The 15,846-nt window shown below is 39.9% G+C and overlaps 1 long non-coding RNA gene across 1 annotated transcript in view; it reads right to left on the reverse strand.

Moving 5' to 3' along the window:
* Positions 1-15,846, reverse strand: part of LOC109323198 — a 385,352-nt gene that overhangs the window by 152,693 nt on the left and 216,813 nt on the right. The window contains exon 2 of the long non-coding RNA XR_002104576.1: positions 7,068-7,074. This is a non-coding gene — a long non-coding RNA (uncharacterized LOC109323198). The remainder of the gene's footprint in view (positions 1-7,067; positions 7,075-15,846) is intronic.

Raw genomic sequence — 15,846 nt, forward strand, 5'->3', positions numbered from 1 at the left:
CAGGGCAGGCCCTACGAGGAGAGGCTAAGGGACCTGAACCTATTCAGCCTCCACAAGAGAAGGCTAAGGGGAGATCTAGTGGCCTGTTACAAACTAGTCAGAGGGGAACCAGCAGGCACTGAGGGAGTCCCTGTTACCCTGAGCACCGCCAGGAGTGACCAGGAATAACGGTCACAAGCTGGCAGAGGGTAGGTTTAGGTTAGATATCAGGACGTGCTACTTCACGGTCAGGGCAGTGAGGATCTGGAACCAACTTCCAAGCGAAGTGGTGCAGGCCCCTACCCTGGGGGTCTTTAAGAGGAGGTTAGATGAACACCTTGCTTGGGTCATTTGACCCCAGTACTCTTTCCTGCCATTATGATCTGCTCAGGTCTCTTCCGACCCTAGAAACTATGGCTAAAAAGAAACATGGGATTTTTTCTAGGACAAAGCCTTTTATTCTGGGATCTTACATTCCTACAAAACCATTTTCCCACTTCAAGTACTTATGAAGTACTGAGAGAACACTTTCCCCATGGACAATTGGAGCTAATTTGAGTTAATTACCTTTTGAACTTGCGTGTTTTAAAAGATTGCCTCAAAACAGTTGTGGGACAAGGAAAAACCTTGGACAGTCAGAGCTGGGATAAACACTACAACTGTTTTTAGCCTGAGTTTATTCTACCTATGAGGCAAGGGAGCGCCTTAACTGAAATCTATGCAGATCAGTTTGCCTCCCCCTTCCATTTACAGTATTTCTCCTCTTGGCTAGGGTTTCCTGACCCTATTACATGAAGGAAAAGTGTTTTCACACTGGGAAGCAAGGGAGCCTTGCCCACACACAGGCCTTTCCCAGCTGCAACAGTTGTGTGAGCTGCCTACTGAGACTCCCCAAAGTCCCTTGCTTTAGATATATTCTTGCCCTATCTCAGCAGTGGCAGAGTCCCCAGCACAGAAACTGGAAGTTTCCATTGCACGGTCACTTGCTTTTCCTCATAATCAGTTTTGCAAGGGTTAACTTCAAACTGTTGCACTTTATCAGCATCCCTAACTTGCTTTTCCCCACAGCGATAACTGCTGCTTGGCATTAATGCCAATAAATAAAATTAATGCTGAGCATTAATGCCAATAAATGTCACCACTACTTCCTGAACTTTTTGAACTTGCTGCCCCAAGTAAAATGGGGCCACTTTTATTATTTAAAACAAATGCTACAAACCTAATCTGTTTGGGAGTGTGGTGATTCATGCATGCAGACTCTACAGAGGTAGGTGTTTGGAATACATTCATCCTTCGCATTGCAGTAGGTTTCCAATAAGATGTCTGTATAACAAATCCCTCCCCCCATATGCACATGCTTGGTAGTTAAGGGAGTGGTTAAGAATAAGAGAGCTGTTTTGCCTTAACCTGTTTTAAGATCCTGTTGTGTTAATTCAGCATGGGTAACTGGTGCCTTTTGAGTTGGGGGGGAGGGGCACCCACAGAAGCTGGCGATGGGGTCAGGGTTGATGAGCACCCACAGAAGCCGGCGTTGGCCTTGGCAGTAGGGACAACCCTGTTGGGGGGCGGGGGGGGGGCACATAACCCCTCACCAGTTGCCTATGGCCCATTGTTAGTGAAAGGTTGTTGAATCCTGATGTAACCTAATAACTTGCTGTAAACAATCCGTTAAAAACCATTCCATATAAAGGCAACCTATTCTTGCATCTATTCATTTAAATTAGCTACCCTCTTAAAATCCTTGCTTCTCTAGTGGATCACTTTTTTTTCTTCCTCTTGCACAAAAAAGTAAATAATTCAATGTTAGCTTATTAGTCGGCAATTTAGGAATGCAATTAAAGATCTCAGAATTTAATGTAACAACTCCAGCCTAAATCAGCTTTAATATAATGCATACCATAAAGAATCATTGTTTTATAGAAATTAAGATGACAAAACCTACAGATCTTTGGTTCTGATTCTTAACTTTTAGACTCAAACACTCCTCAGTGGCTTGGCTTCATTCTTTTTGTTCTGGTTTTTTGTCTATGGACAAATAATAGAGAAGTACTGTTGCAAAAAACTCAACAACAGGTCAGAATGTTTTGGCACTAGGGATTTGTACTTGAAATCTTTGGGTTTATCTCATGAACTATGCTAATATTGGGCAACACTTTTTAAAGGATCTGACAGCACGCTGTTTCAGAATGATTGCTATAAATAATTCAATTCAAGCTCTTCTATATTACAGCCCATCAAGTTCTACCCTAATCCTTCTTGATTTAAGGTTTTTGGGCCTTGATATGTATTGCAGTCTTCAGAAAACTAAGATGTGTTTCATGGACAGAGAAGAGATGCCACTGATGCCCATGGGCCCTGCAATGGTAGAGATTTGTTTAAGTCAAATATGACCAGGAAAACTTAGCGGATAAATCATTCCCCATGCTACAAAGGAAGATGAAAAAAACCTTACTGTATCTCTCAAACTGACAGAAGAAGAACTTCTTTCCAAAAAATCTGGCAATAGGTATGACCTTGAGCTGCTGAACAAGCCAGACAACTCGTGGCCAATTTTTGAACTTTCAGAAAAAAATCATGTGCAGGGAAGCTGAGGCACCAGAGTATGAGCACAGGTGGAATCTTTTCCCAGTTTTCCTGACATATAAATCAGTTAAGTCCCTGAGGGAAGAGATTTGATTTATAATCATAATCTTACTGAAAAACTGTATATGTTATGGGCTTACTGAAGGCAATGCAGGCAATCAGTGTCTCTTTCAGATGAAGGAGATGAACAGGAAGATTCAGATCCCAATCTCCACATCCTAAATGCATACAAACTGTTAGCATTGTGTCTGAAAGTTAGATCAAAATATGTCTTTTAGAAGCATTTCAAGTCATGCTTCTAAACAATGAGAAATCCACCATCTGTCCAACATGGATTTGGAGTTGCTACTAGGAAATTTGCTATAATTGGATTAATCTGATTTCAAATTCCAGCCATTGGTGGTCAGCAAGGTCAAAATTTCCCTGCCAACAAACTTCTTTTCTATGTGTAATCAAGATGCCTCTCACCCTTCTCTTCACAATGCTGACTTAAACTGGATTCCTTAAACCTTGCTCTTTATTTCCCCAGCCTACATCATATTTATTGCCCTTCTTTGAACACCAGCTAGTGTTTCCGTTCTTGAAGCCTGAAAACCAAAACTGGATATGGTATTATAGTGGTCTTATAAATGTTGTGTACCAAGACAAGGTAATTTCCCTACTGTGCTTCTCTTTTTATACCTCCAAGGAACATGTGTGCCCTTTTTTCCACAGCAGGCTTCAGGTGTGAGATCCCAAGGTAAAATGTTTTTTTGTTTTGTTTTTGTTTGTTTTTTTTATGATGGCTCTAAATCTGTCTATGAATTTGCAGCAAGAGAGGTTTAGGTTGGATATTAGAAAAAAAACTTTCTCACTAGGAGGGTGATGAAGCACTGGAACAGGTTACCCAGAGAGGTGGTAGAATCTCCATCTTCGGAGGGTTTTTTTTTAAGGCCCTGGCTGGGATGGTCTAGTTGGGGATGGTCCTGTTTTGAGCATGGGGCTGGACTAGATTATCTCCTGAGGTCCCTTCTAACCCTCATTTTCTATGAATTACTGTTTTCCAATTCATTGGTTTTAGGCAGCATTGTCTTCATTTGTCTGTGTTTTAAAATATATCCTGTTGCATTTGTTAAATACTAAGTAATTCAGATCAGTTTGTAACAGTAGTGAATCCTCCTTTTTTTTCTTTGCTTTCCCACAAGTCCTTGTATGATTTTCAGTTTATCCAACAAAGATTTTCTGTCATCATCTGGATTTTCCTATTACACCTATTCTTGATCAAAAACATTTTAATATTTCTACCAAGAAGCTCACTCATTGGTATCTCTGCTTAATATCTATATACTGTTTAGCTGACAAAGTGAACATCTGGTGTAATGAAGTGAGGGAATTTCTAGTCCTGCTACTGTATGAGTGTCTTTTAATTTGTCCTTGAATCTTTTCTGTTTATGAAATTTCAATAAAGAGTGAAATTAAATATTCAATTGAACATGCACTCATAATATTAGGAGGGCAAGCTAATAGTCTGATTTAAATTGATTTTGTTAGGTTTTGCTAGGTAAATACATTATAGTAACATGTATTTGATTAACTAATTTAAAAAAAAAACAAATATAACTGAGTTAAACTGGTTCAACATTTAATTCAGACTTGGTATAAATCCATTGACTTCAGTGGAGTCATGCCAATTTAAACTAGGGGAGAATCTGGCCTTAAAACAAAGTCAGATTGACTGGCTAATAATTAGTATTAAGTAAAGCCAGGTCAATTTATGACAAACATTTCATGAATATTTACTAAAAATTTTAAATGAATTTGCTTTGGCCTTGAGCGTATCCCATTACTGTTTACAGAAAGCAAACAGTAGAGGAACAGAGTTCCTTCCAGAGTCCTTTTACTTGTATAGCTGTTCCTAATAAACTTATTCTAAACACAATAAAGTCTTTCCTCGAACATGCTTCATCTGGACTCAGATGAAGAAAAGCACTTGTTAGACACTTAAGGCCTCACTGAAATCGATTCTAAAGTTATGCATGTACTTAAATGCTTTGCTGAAGTGGGGCATCAGAAAATGTATCAGTTTACACCTTTAGAGGACTGATCTGGTATTCCTCTTATTCCCCCAAAATCTCATTGCATGAACTCATTCAGAATAAATACTCACAGGTTGATGAGTCTTCTAGAGATGTTGTATCCTTTCTGATCTCCTCTTTGAGATGTTTCCCTCCACAAAATATATCTCTAGGTTTCATTACTACTTTGAAACCTATAAAATGCCTAAATATAATGAATCTATTAAAGGGTATTTTAGTGATACATTTTTACTTGTATATAATTTAAAATTTGCATTTTAGAAGTTCATGTTTGTTTTGTTTTTATTTATTTCATTTTATTCCCTGCTTTTTGGAGCATCCTTCCTGTAAATAGTAAAGCAGTGGAGGATGGGGCAGGGGACAGAATTAATGATCTTGGGCTCTTCATGAGTAAAAGGTGAATCCATGGACATTTTTAAACATGCTATGGGGGTGGGGATGAGGGACACTTTTTAATTAGAGTAGCTTTCAGGAGCTGCTCTACTTAAAATACCCCCAGCATCTCATTTATTTAGCATGTGGTGCTTCAAAATGACAGCTTTAACTAACGCTCATTTGCTGCCATTTTGAAGTGTGGGGATGCTAAATACAAGGGATGCTGAGGCTGCTGGAGTGTGCTAATTAGCACACTCCAGCAGACTCGATTAATCGAATCTGATTCGATGCACTGTAAGTAGTGTCAGAGCCGGCATCCCACATGTCTATAGACACATCATCTGTATAAACTTATGCCTTTACTTTGGAGCAGTGCTTTCAATTATAACTTCTTGAGGACACGGAGAATACTGTATTGGCCCACCATGACATCTGACAGAATAAATCCAGAACTGTACTCGCAGGTTTCTGATATGCATTATGTTACTTAATTTAGAGTGTAGATTCATCCAACAGATTTTGCCATAAAGCTCAGATGATTCCAATAGTAGAAGAGATTATTTCAAGGTAAAGAGTGTGGATTTTAATGGTATTTCAGTTAATTCTCAGCTGTCAGGATAGCAACTTTTTGAATTAGAGTTAACAATAGTGTATTTGATCCAGCAGTGATTTTTTTTTTTTTTTTTTTTAAGACTTTTAACATATAGTTTGGAACTTTTTCCCCCTGCTATTTTCACTTCTTCAAAAGAACTACTTTGGGATGCAGAATTGCTGTATAGAGCACTTTGTGAGCTGTAATGCAGATTCATAATGGCAATTGAGATTTCTTTCTAAACACTAATTTTTCTTTGCATCATTGAAAGTTGCCAGATAAAGACAGCCGCAGCTGATATAACAAAGACTGAAACAGCAGTCATGGGGATATCTGACTTTCTGAAAGCTCATTAATATGGTGCAGCTGTTGTCTCTCTGCTTCCAAAAGCAGTATGTACCACAAATAACTTGATTACCATAACTCAGTAAATGCCATTAGTGTTACAGGTAGAAACACACTTATAGCATACTGGTTTAAAATATAGTACCAATCTTTCTTTTATCCTGGGTCATTTTAACTCTATTTCTGTACACTTTATTACTAACATTGAAAATAGTTTGCACCCAAGTTGCATTTTTGCATAAATAGTAACCTGGTTGAAGAGTGGTGTTTCTTTTTTTTCTTTTGGGGAAGAGATCCATTATTTCAATCCATTTTGCAAAACACATTTCCAAAGTGAATCGGAGTGCCTCAGACCAGAGCATCATTATAGTGATTTCACATGTCCGGTGAAGTTAGTGAAGCCTTATTATGTTGTATAACTGCATGCAGCTGACATAAATTTGGCATGATGCTTAATAATATCCATGCAGTACTATAGTAAAAATGCAATTTCCCCACTTTTCTGAAGAGAACTGCAACCAACCTTTAAAACATGTACAATTTTTATTTTAAAAAATCAGAGTAGAAACATGTTTCCAGATTATGGTCATACATTAGAAAGGTTCCAAGTGCCTTTTAATGAGGGTATTAAGCTTATTGCTATCCAATATATTTATGCAGGCATTCAATATGCCTCAATAGAGGGTCAGCTGCATCTTGTACAACTGAAGCCAAAAGTACAGTGTTTGATAAGAAACTGATTATCTATTTGTAGGTAAAATAGTGACTCTGCAATCCTAGCAATATGAATCTACATTTTAAATAGTTTTGGGGAGCATACAGCTGTTTGGGGAGGTTAGATTGGGTTAAAAATGGTTGATCTAACTTAGTTCACCCAGGTATGGATCTTAGGTGGATCTAAATGTGAACTGTAGAGAAGTTCAGGACGGTTAGATTGGGTCAGCCATTTTTAAACAAAACTAAGTTAAGTGCACCGCAGAGATAAGGTTAATTTGGATAAAGTTGGCCATTCCTAAGCTGATCTAACTGTCTTGAACTTCTCTACAGTTCCCAACACATCCCCAGGGCTTGGGAAAGTACACCCACTGGCCCGAGCCCTTTGGATGTGCTTTCCCTACCCCCTGCCTTAGCCATCCTGCCCCCCCAGTCCCTACCCCCAAGCCCTAGATGCACAATCCTCACATCCCAGTTTACTTGAACTCCTGGCACATGTGAATAGTGGTCAGCATTGGGAATGGCTTGTGGCATGGGTGGGGTTGGTTTTCTGGAATGGGGGGGTGGTCTGGGTGGGACTTGGGGGTGCTAAAAATAGCTCCTGATTCCAGTGGTGGGGAAATGTCTGTACATGCCATTGGTGTATCTGCTCAGTGAAGAAGACACTGATCCAGCAAAGCACTTGCGTTCATATCAAAATGTAAGTGGTAGTCCTACTGAGCACACCATATTAATGCTAAAAATCAAGCATATGGATAAGTGTTTGAAGGAGTGGATCCTAACTCTCTGGTAAGAGTGTATTTGAGTGTGGCCGAATTACAATAATATGTCAAGAGAGTTGAATGCCACCAAACCTGAGAATAGGAAATACTTTCAAGTTGTTCAATAGGAGGTGAAATTGCAAATCTGATAAGTTGAGCATGTATTGTAAAGCTCAGGTGAGCTCCACAGACAGTTGGTATGTCAGCCTGGAAATGAGAAATAAGTTCTTCAAATGAATTTTTATATAATTTCCACTTCTCATTTTCAGCCTTTTATTCTAATTTGTGGTGGTGGCAAAACTATGGCTGAAATGGAAAATGATGCAAGACCAGCTTCCAAGGAAGGTAGTGCTCTCCCCTACTTTGGGGGTCTTTAAGAGGAAGCTAGACATGCACCTGGCTGGGGTTGTCTGACACCAGCACTCTGCTCTCTAGGGCAGAAGTTGAACTTGATGATCTGTTAAGGTCTATTCTGACCCAAACATCTATGAAAATTAAAAAGTCCAATTTCATCCTGGTAAAAGATGCAGAACTATCTCAATGTTCTCTACTAGGTGTGGCTGTTAATATATTTACTAGGAATATGGAGGAAAAAGTGCAAATGCTGAAAACATTCAGCTGGCTGTTGTTTAGGGTGGGAGTGTCAGAGAGAACTGTGAGGAGCTAGCAAGCCATCTAATCAATCCTGATGAGTTGTAACCACAACAGCAGATCAGGGCAGCAATGAGAGATGTAAAATAGTGTACGCTGGACAATAAAATTTAAACTCCCATATATGTAACATAGCTAATAATTTATTTTCAAATTAGGAAAGGGACCAGAGAGCACTACTGTCAACAGAGTAGTTAACCAGTTGATCTGTCTGTACCTGTAGTTAAAGAAATAAATCCTAAGATAATTGAAGTGATAAATAAAATGGTAGATATCCTAATCCCATTATATAATCATTTGTTCACTTCCCATATTATGCACTAGTTGCTCAACCTCAAGAGATTTCCTCGTAATTAGAGTGAGTTCAGAGACTGACAATGAAACTGAGTAGAGGTTGTTTACCTTAGAAAGTAAATGAACAAGAGGAGATGTGCTAAAAACAGATAAAAGACTGAATGGTATAGAGAAGGTGGTTTGGGAGCTAGAGGACATTTGGTGAAATTAAAAGGCAGAATATTTAAAACTGCTGAAAAGAATATATTTTTCCTAGTCAACCTGCAACTAAACTATGGTACTCTTTGTCACATAATTATGTAGATAAGTCCAAGAGTTAGACAAGAGTCAGAAAGGGATTTAATGCTTACATTCATAATGTTATATAGAGTTCTGGATATTATTGAAATGACCCAGCTTCTCAGATTTTTCTGAGACCATTCTAAATTTTAATGCTCTGTCTCTAAAGACAGCCTGAAATGGGACCTTCTTCTCAAAGTAGAAAAACTGGGCCTGAATTGGTGCTAAGCAGCTTCATGCTGGGTTTTATTAAAGGGCACAGTCTGGTACCATGGGCTGTACTATACTGTTTCTAGGACGGGAGTATCACATGGATGGCACTGTACCTGAGCTATTTACTCCATATGCTACTCTACACTACGGAGACTATAGTAACTAAAACCAGAAGTAGTGTAAACTGCTTTAAGGTTCCAAAATTTGGGGAGCATGTAAGACTGTGTTCCAGATTTTGCTTCCTGAAAGTTGGTCACTTCAGGTCTGTGATTATCAACCTTGTTAGATTCTAAACACTCCTCAGAAAAATCCCATCTCTTAACTTCTGTTTTTTTTTTTTTAATACAGAAAAACAGCAATTCTTTTGTTGCAAAGACCTCAGAACCATAATAGGTCACAATGTTTTTGATACTATGGAATCCTATTTGAAATCTCTGAGTGTATCTTGGGAATTTGTTGACTTGGCAAGTGACATCAATGCTTGGGATCTCAATAGTGTGCTGTTAAGCAGGAAGCATGACACAAGATTATATACACACACAAACTGCACATACAGAACTACCAACCCATACATATACACACACTTTGGTGTCTGTGTGTTAACACTAGCGGATGCTTGGTGAGTAGGGAGTACTTGGGGGTGTTTGGGACCCCACATGGAGGGGAGGGAAAATCCAGGAGACAGCCTCACTGGGCTGTGGTGAAGTGGAGGGAGAAAGCTGGCACTGGGAGATCTGGCAGGAAAGCTGGAAGGCAGTGGCCTGGGAGAGGGGTGGAGAAAGCTGGTGGAGAAAGCCAAGAGGCAGTGGAGGCAGCAGAGGAGAGGAGGCAGTGCAGTTGCGGGTAAGCTGGGGCTGGGAGAGCTGGCAGGGAAACTGGGAGACAGCAGAGCGGGAAGGGAAGAAAGCCAGGAGGTGGCAGAGACAGCGGCAAGAGCCAGGATGGGGGTCAGAGGTGGCAGAGAGCTGGGGCAGGGAACAGAGAAAGATGGCAGAGGGATGAGTTAGATATGGGGTTTGTTCAGAGGCAGGAGCGAAGGGAATAGGGATTAAGTGAGGAGCCCGCAGCAAGGCAAAGACCAACTTGGGGTCCAGAATATCAGTTTTATTAGATGGGCAATGCAATATTCTGACCACAAAGTTATTGGTTCCCACACTCGCACATACATTCACACAATGGCAGCAGGAAAGGAAAGGCTTAGTAGAGGGATTGAAGTCAAGGTGTATAGAAACAGAATTCAGAACCCTTGCTTGGAGGAAAAAGGTGAGTGATAGCTACCTATCCCAATCTCAGAGTTGATCCTCAATGGCCAGTCAAAGTCTTCTCCAGTGAGATGTTGTCCAGAGAGGGCCGCTGGCAGGGCCTCTGGGTGGATAGGTGGCATGGTGTGGTGTCAGTCCGGTTGAAGAGGGCATCCCAAGGACATCACACTCTACCACCCCTTTTATAGCGGTGGGCTCCCTGTGACTCCAGTGGGGAAGACATGCCCAGGCAAGGTCCATTCCTGCTCAGATGAGGATGTGCAGTTCCAGGTATCCTCATTGTCCAATGTAGTACAAAGGTGGAGTTCCTGGTTTCTGTTCTGTCCTTTGTTTCCATGTTGCTAGTTTCTGGAGGGTCTTTATCTTTGAAATGTTGAGTTTTGTCTCAGGTTCTGGGAGTAGGTCTGTGGTTTCAGGGAGAGTCAGTGCAAGGTAGTGGTAGGATCATTAAGCTGATGGTCCAGTCATTAAGCAGGAGCTATTTTTAGGCCTGCTACCATTATGTCTCTTCATTCTCTCTTTCTTCCAGGAACCAATTTATGTAGGAGGGGTAGGCATGAGTCAGTTACAACACAATTACAATAGGGTATGCTCTGGCAGGGGACACAAAATGGAGATATGAGAAGATGAGATGGAGACTTGACATTACTTTGGCTAACTTACAGAAACAGGCCTAAATCATATAATATCAATATAAAGCAGTAAAAATCAATGCACATATTATTAGGAATACAATATGAAACAATAAAAATCAATAACAAAATGATAGGGCACTATTTACAATGATACAGGAACAACATAAAAGGAGCTTGTTATAGTAGTCTTAGCTTAACTATGACTTATCACAACTACTTAGAACTACTTATAAGGGATAGAGAGGGAAGAGAGGAAGTCAGAAATAGTTGGGGAAGGGGAGGGAATGTGTTCTTAAGTTTAAAAAAAAAAAAAAAAGAGAGAGAGAGAAACTGGGGGTTTTGCTACATATTATGAACAGGTGTCTGCACACTTACCTGAGCCAATATCACATTGGTGCCCTATGTCACCTTTAAAAGGATCATGTTGTAGTACTCTATTGAGAGTCACTATTTTGGATATTGCTGCTTAACTACATTTGAAGAAATATCTGCTTCGGGTTTTAAACTAATTTCATAAGCAGTGAGTTTTAAAAGGCTTCTTGCCGTTTTCTAAATGAAATATTCCAGTGAAGGGCAATCTTTATGGCAGGCATGCCACAAATTCAGCCCAACATCCTTTCTGAGTGCCACTCTAATCCCCTTCCCCTGTCTCATCAACTACTCTGCTTCCTGCTCCTTGCCTGATCTGTCACATGCCACACAAAGGCTACCTGTGCCAATTGTGGAATGGGTACCATAGATTGGCCACCCCAATATAGTTGATAAGTCTATCCTAGTTTAATCATTTTACAACACAATTGCCTCTCCTGTGTACCTTGAGAAGAGTAAGTATTGGGGGTGTGCAAAGTGGGCAGCATTCTATTTGGATCGGTCTGATTCAGGGAACAATGATGCAATTTGCTGATTCGGATCACTGTCCCGATTTGATTTGGTCTAATCTGAATCTAAAGATCCGATTCCGATTCAGAGAATTGGTGATTTAGCCATAGACATAGCTTTATATGTTTTTTTCTGCATACCTTGAGGTACCAGGTGTGGTTTGTGAATATTGAGATGGTGGGACAGATGGAGGTTTCTCATTTGATTCAGAGAGATTAAAGTGTCTGCTGATTTGATTCAGAGATTCAGCCACCGAATCGGGCCAAATTGCCTCTGAATTGAATTGGTGACCAAAGCTTTGCACAGTCCTAGTAAGTATTTTGAAATGTCATAGGCTAAACAAAGTAACAGCAACTATGTTCTCAAGAGATATGTAGGTAAATTTTCCACTGTATATGTCTTTCATTTTTGTTTTGTCTAGTTCATTAGGTCTAAACTATCCTTTTTCCTTGTCATATGGTATATAACGTTCCCCTTGCGCTAAAAAAGTAAGAAATAATGAAAATCAGAATACCTATATATCAAGTACCTTGCTTGTCACTGTTGAGATTCTATCTCTATTTTTTTAAATATATTTCTTTTTAAATGTATATTTATTTTAGAAAAGCAGTACACAACTTGGTACACTCCGCTCTCCACTGGTAACTGCAAATACCTTCTACAGCTCTTTTTAAGAGCTGTGTTGTTTTGGTGTCTGTATACAAGTCATAGTAAGCTTAGTTGGGATTATATTCTTTGCTAGTATATTCACTTTAGAGGTCTTCCCCTTGGGAAGCTTAGCCTCAGGCTTTTATAATACTGTTACAGTGCTGCCAAGTTATAAGGCGAAAAAATTCCCCTTACATTAATCCAGTTGTAATGACAGAGAAGTTTTTGCTGGTGTTCATAGTTGTGCCTGGTTCCTTGGAGGTTATGCCGTTTGCTCATCCTCTTTCTCTGTGCCGTTCTTCTGTTTGTTTTGTTTTATTTTTCTCTTGTTTCCTTCTGTATGTTCATGGTTTTGCCCATCCTAAAGAAACATAATGATATATGATGAACCGGAACCATGGTCACAAATTGAAGGGAAGCCTTCACAACTTTTACCTTTTACATCATTGTTTTAATCATATAAATAAGGTACTTCCTTATTTCTCCTCCTCTTTGTTAATCTCTGTAAAATACATATTTTATATGTAAAGTGTTAATATTTGCTTTTAATTTTTTTGGGGGGAGGGTTGTGTGTTGGCCTGGAATGTTAAACAAATTAATCTGAAGTCAGTTTAATATCACTCTGGATGCCACAAGATTGTGTTCTGGGGCCTGTTTCCTTTAACTGGATAAAAGAATAAAAGATGTTCCTTTTTTCTAACTAATTTGCATTTTAGGCTTTTTGCGTTTTTGCAAAACTGCATTTTTTGCATCTATTATATTAGTAACTAGAATAAATTGCAGATTATCTTTATATGTTAAGAGGCAAGGACATTTTCTGCTCTATAGCATATAAATGTTTAAAAAGGACTAGGTAGAATAGGGAAGGAAATTACACGATGGTTAAACCCATGTACAGTTGTAAAAAGGTGGGCAAAGTAGGTTTGATCAAGGGTATATACCATATCTAAATAAGGAACAAGTTTTTTATGTACTAATCTTGGAAAGCTGGTTCTGTTCCTGTTTATGCAAATAGGGAGTGGACATTGATTCAGCATTTAATTATACACTATCAAAAATACTGATGTAAACAGTGCAAATTTGAAATAAGAACAATGATATCAGTAGGTAAATTCTGGACTTACACTGGTATCACTAATAAAATCAAAAGCTGGCACCTGGTCCCTCAATATTTGCATGAGTAGTCCATGAATATTGAGTACATAATTCAGTTGCTTACTGGCATGTAAAGGTGTGGACCTTCAAATGGATTTGTTGTCTCCTTGATATTGTTCCCCTTCTTCGCATAGGGCTCTAGATTAAAGACTGTGATGTTGGTATAGAGGAGAAAGGGCAGTGGCAATAGGGATGCACATCATCACACCTCTAATCTCATGAGAAATTCAGCAGCGAGCTGTCCTTATCACTGAAAGCACTAGTTAGAAGATAGGAGCTATCTGGTAGCAAAAGTGAGAACTAAGGAACTAAAACCAGAGCTGAGGACAAAGACTATTGCATCTGGAGCTTTGTTGCCAGCTCCTGCCCAAGATCTGTGTCAATCTACAAGCCAATGCAGAAGTCCTTGCTACCCCTGTGTGGAGCAAAGTCCATGAAACCGCTTGCCAGAATAAGTTTCTTAACAGGAAGCTCAAGAGACGGGTCACTCCGGGTATGTGGCTTTTGAGGGGGAATGAGCATGCGAGTAATACCAAACAATATGTTCTAAGAACATTATTGAGTCTGTCCTTAGTTTACATTTTCTTCTATTTTTTCACATATTATAATAAACAGTTTTAGAGTTCCTTTATTTAAGCAAATCAGTTTCTAGCTTTCTACTAGAAGAGGATTAATACAGTCAGATTTTCTTAGGCACTTAAAATGTAATCATTTGCATGCTAAAACTCATTAATTTAGGCTCAGTGCCCTCTGAGCATCTCAAAGGGTGCAGACAGAGGTGACAATGTTTGCCTGGTCTGGCCACAGAGTAGTCTATAACTGTGACCAAAATTAAGTGCATGGCTGCTGACAGCTTCAAAAATAACCAAAAAGTTGCAAATCTGGCCCCTTCCTGCATGCATCTTTATCCATCAGATAAAGATGTTTTAAAATGTAATTTCTGTAACTTGCGTCTGCAAAGCTCCCAGCTTGTTGCTGTTTTCAGAATGGGAGGGGGGAAAGGGAGCAGAGGAAAAGGAAGTTCACTTGGTGGGGGGTATATTGAAGGATCCTCAAAGGTGGGGGGCTCCAATTTACCCACCCCACCCTTCAGCACCAGCTGGGGAGCCCCAAGAATGAGCGCTCTGTTGCCTTTTCCACCCTCCAATTCTGAAACCATTGAGCACTGGCAGGGAACCATGGCCATTACCATGGGAACCTGGCTGCTGGCCCCCAGCCCACAGCTAGATCCATCTCCCTCCTGGAACCAACAGTAAACTTCTGGTTTGTCTGGGGTAATGTGGTAGCTCAGACCACTTTGCAGAAAATGTTCTGAGTTGCAGCTGGAAACTGCACGTCTGTTTGTACGCAAAGTTATCCACGTTAGCCAAAGGTTAAGTCTGGGCTGTTACCTACCTTGTTTTTAGGATATCTTTTGATCTGCTCCAAAGCGGCAAAATGAGCAATTGCAGTCCTCCAGCATCCCAGGATATACTACTCCCAGCCACAGCACATTCACCTAGAGCAGGGATACAGCTTGGGTGTCCTGGTTCCTAGCCGTGCCCCTGCTCACCAGCTCTTTAGTGGCAACTCAGAGTTGTGTAGGCAGGAAATAGTGTTAACCCTTAACATACCACAGGTTTAGTACGGTCTAAGTATAATGTGCAACTTCACTCTAATTTGCTCACAAGTTGCAGATTAGAACAGTGCACTGACTTCTACCTTTTGCTGCTTCTTATCACCATGCAACATTTTGCAAATAGACATTTTATAAAACTCATTGGTTGTAGGTTGTACTGTGTTGTACTGTCCTGTGCTATCCTGGGACAGTATTTTGTGGGCATCGTTTTGATTTACTTTTTCATCCGCAAGTAAGTGATACCAGTACCAGCACAGCCTCTTTTCTAATTTTGACTGGAACAGTGGAAGTCAGAGAATAATTTACTATGTTCTGGCTATTGATGACCAAATTATTTTTTCATGGTTTGTTCCAGGACCTGAAGATTAAGTCCAGTGTTTCAATTCAAAATAGAACTCCTGAATATAAATATAGTAAGGGCTCTTCTCCAAGAGAACACATCATGCATGCATTCATACACTCACACCCCACTCATGTCCAGGGTTGCAAATAAACTAAAATGGTGTTGCACTAGAATAAAACTGTATTAATTCTATCTACCTTCAGTGAACTGCTTTGCAGATCTACTAATTTGTGTCAGCAGATTCTGTCTTGTGAGCTGATAAACAAATATTGCATGTTACTGAACAAAACAAAACTAGGAACACAATTTTAATATTTCTAGTTTCATAGTTTCTAGGGTCGGAAGGGACCTGAGCAGATCATCTAGTCCGACTCCCTGCCACGGCAGGAAACTATACTGGGGTCAAACAACCCCAGCAAGATGTTCATCTAACCTCCTCTTAAAA

Source organism: Crocodylus porosus, unplaced genomic scaffold (assembly GCF_001723895.1).
Source record: "Crocodylus porosus isolate Cpor-Errol unplaced genomic scaffold, CroPor_comp1, whole genome shotgun sequence".
Classification (NCBI taxonomy): domain Eukaryota; kingdom Metazoa; phylum Chordata; order Crocodylia; family Crocodylidae; genus Crocodylus; species Crocodylus porosus.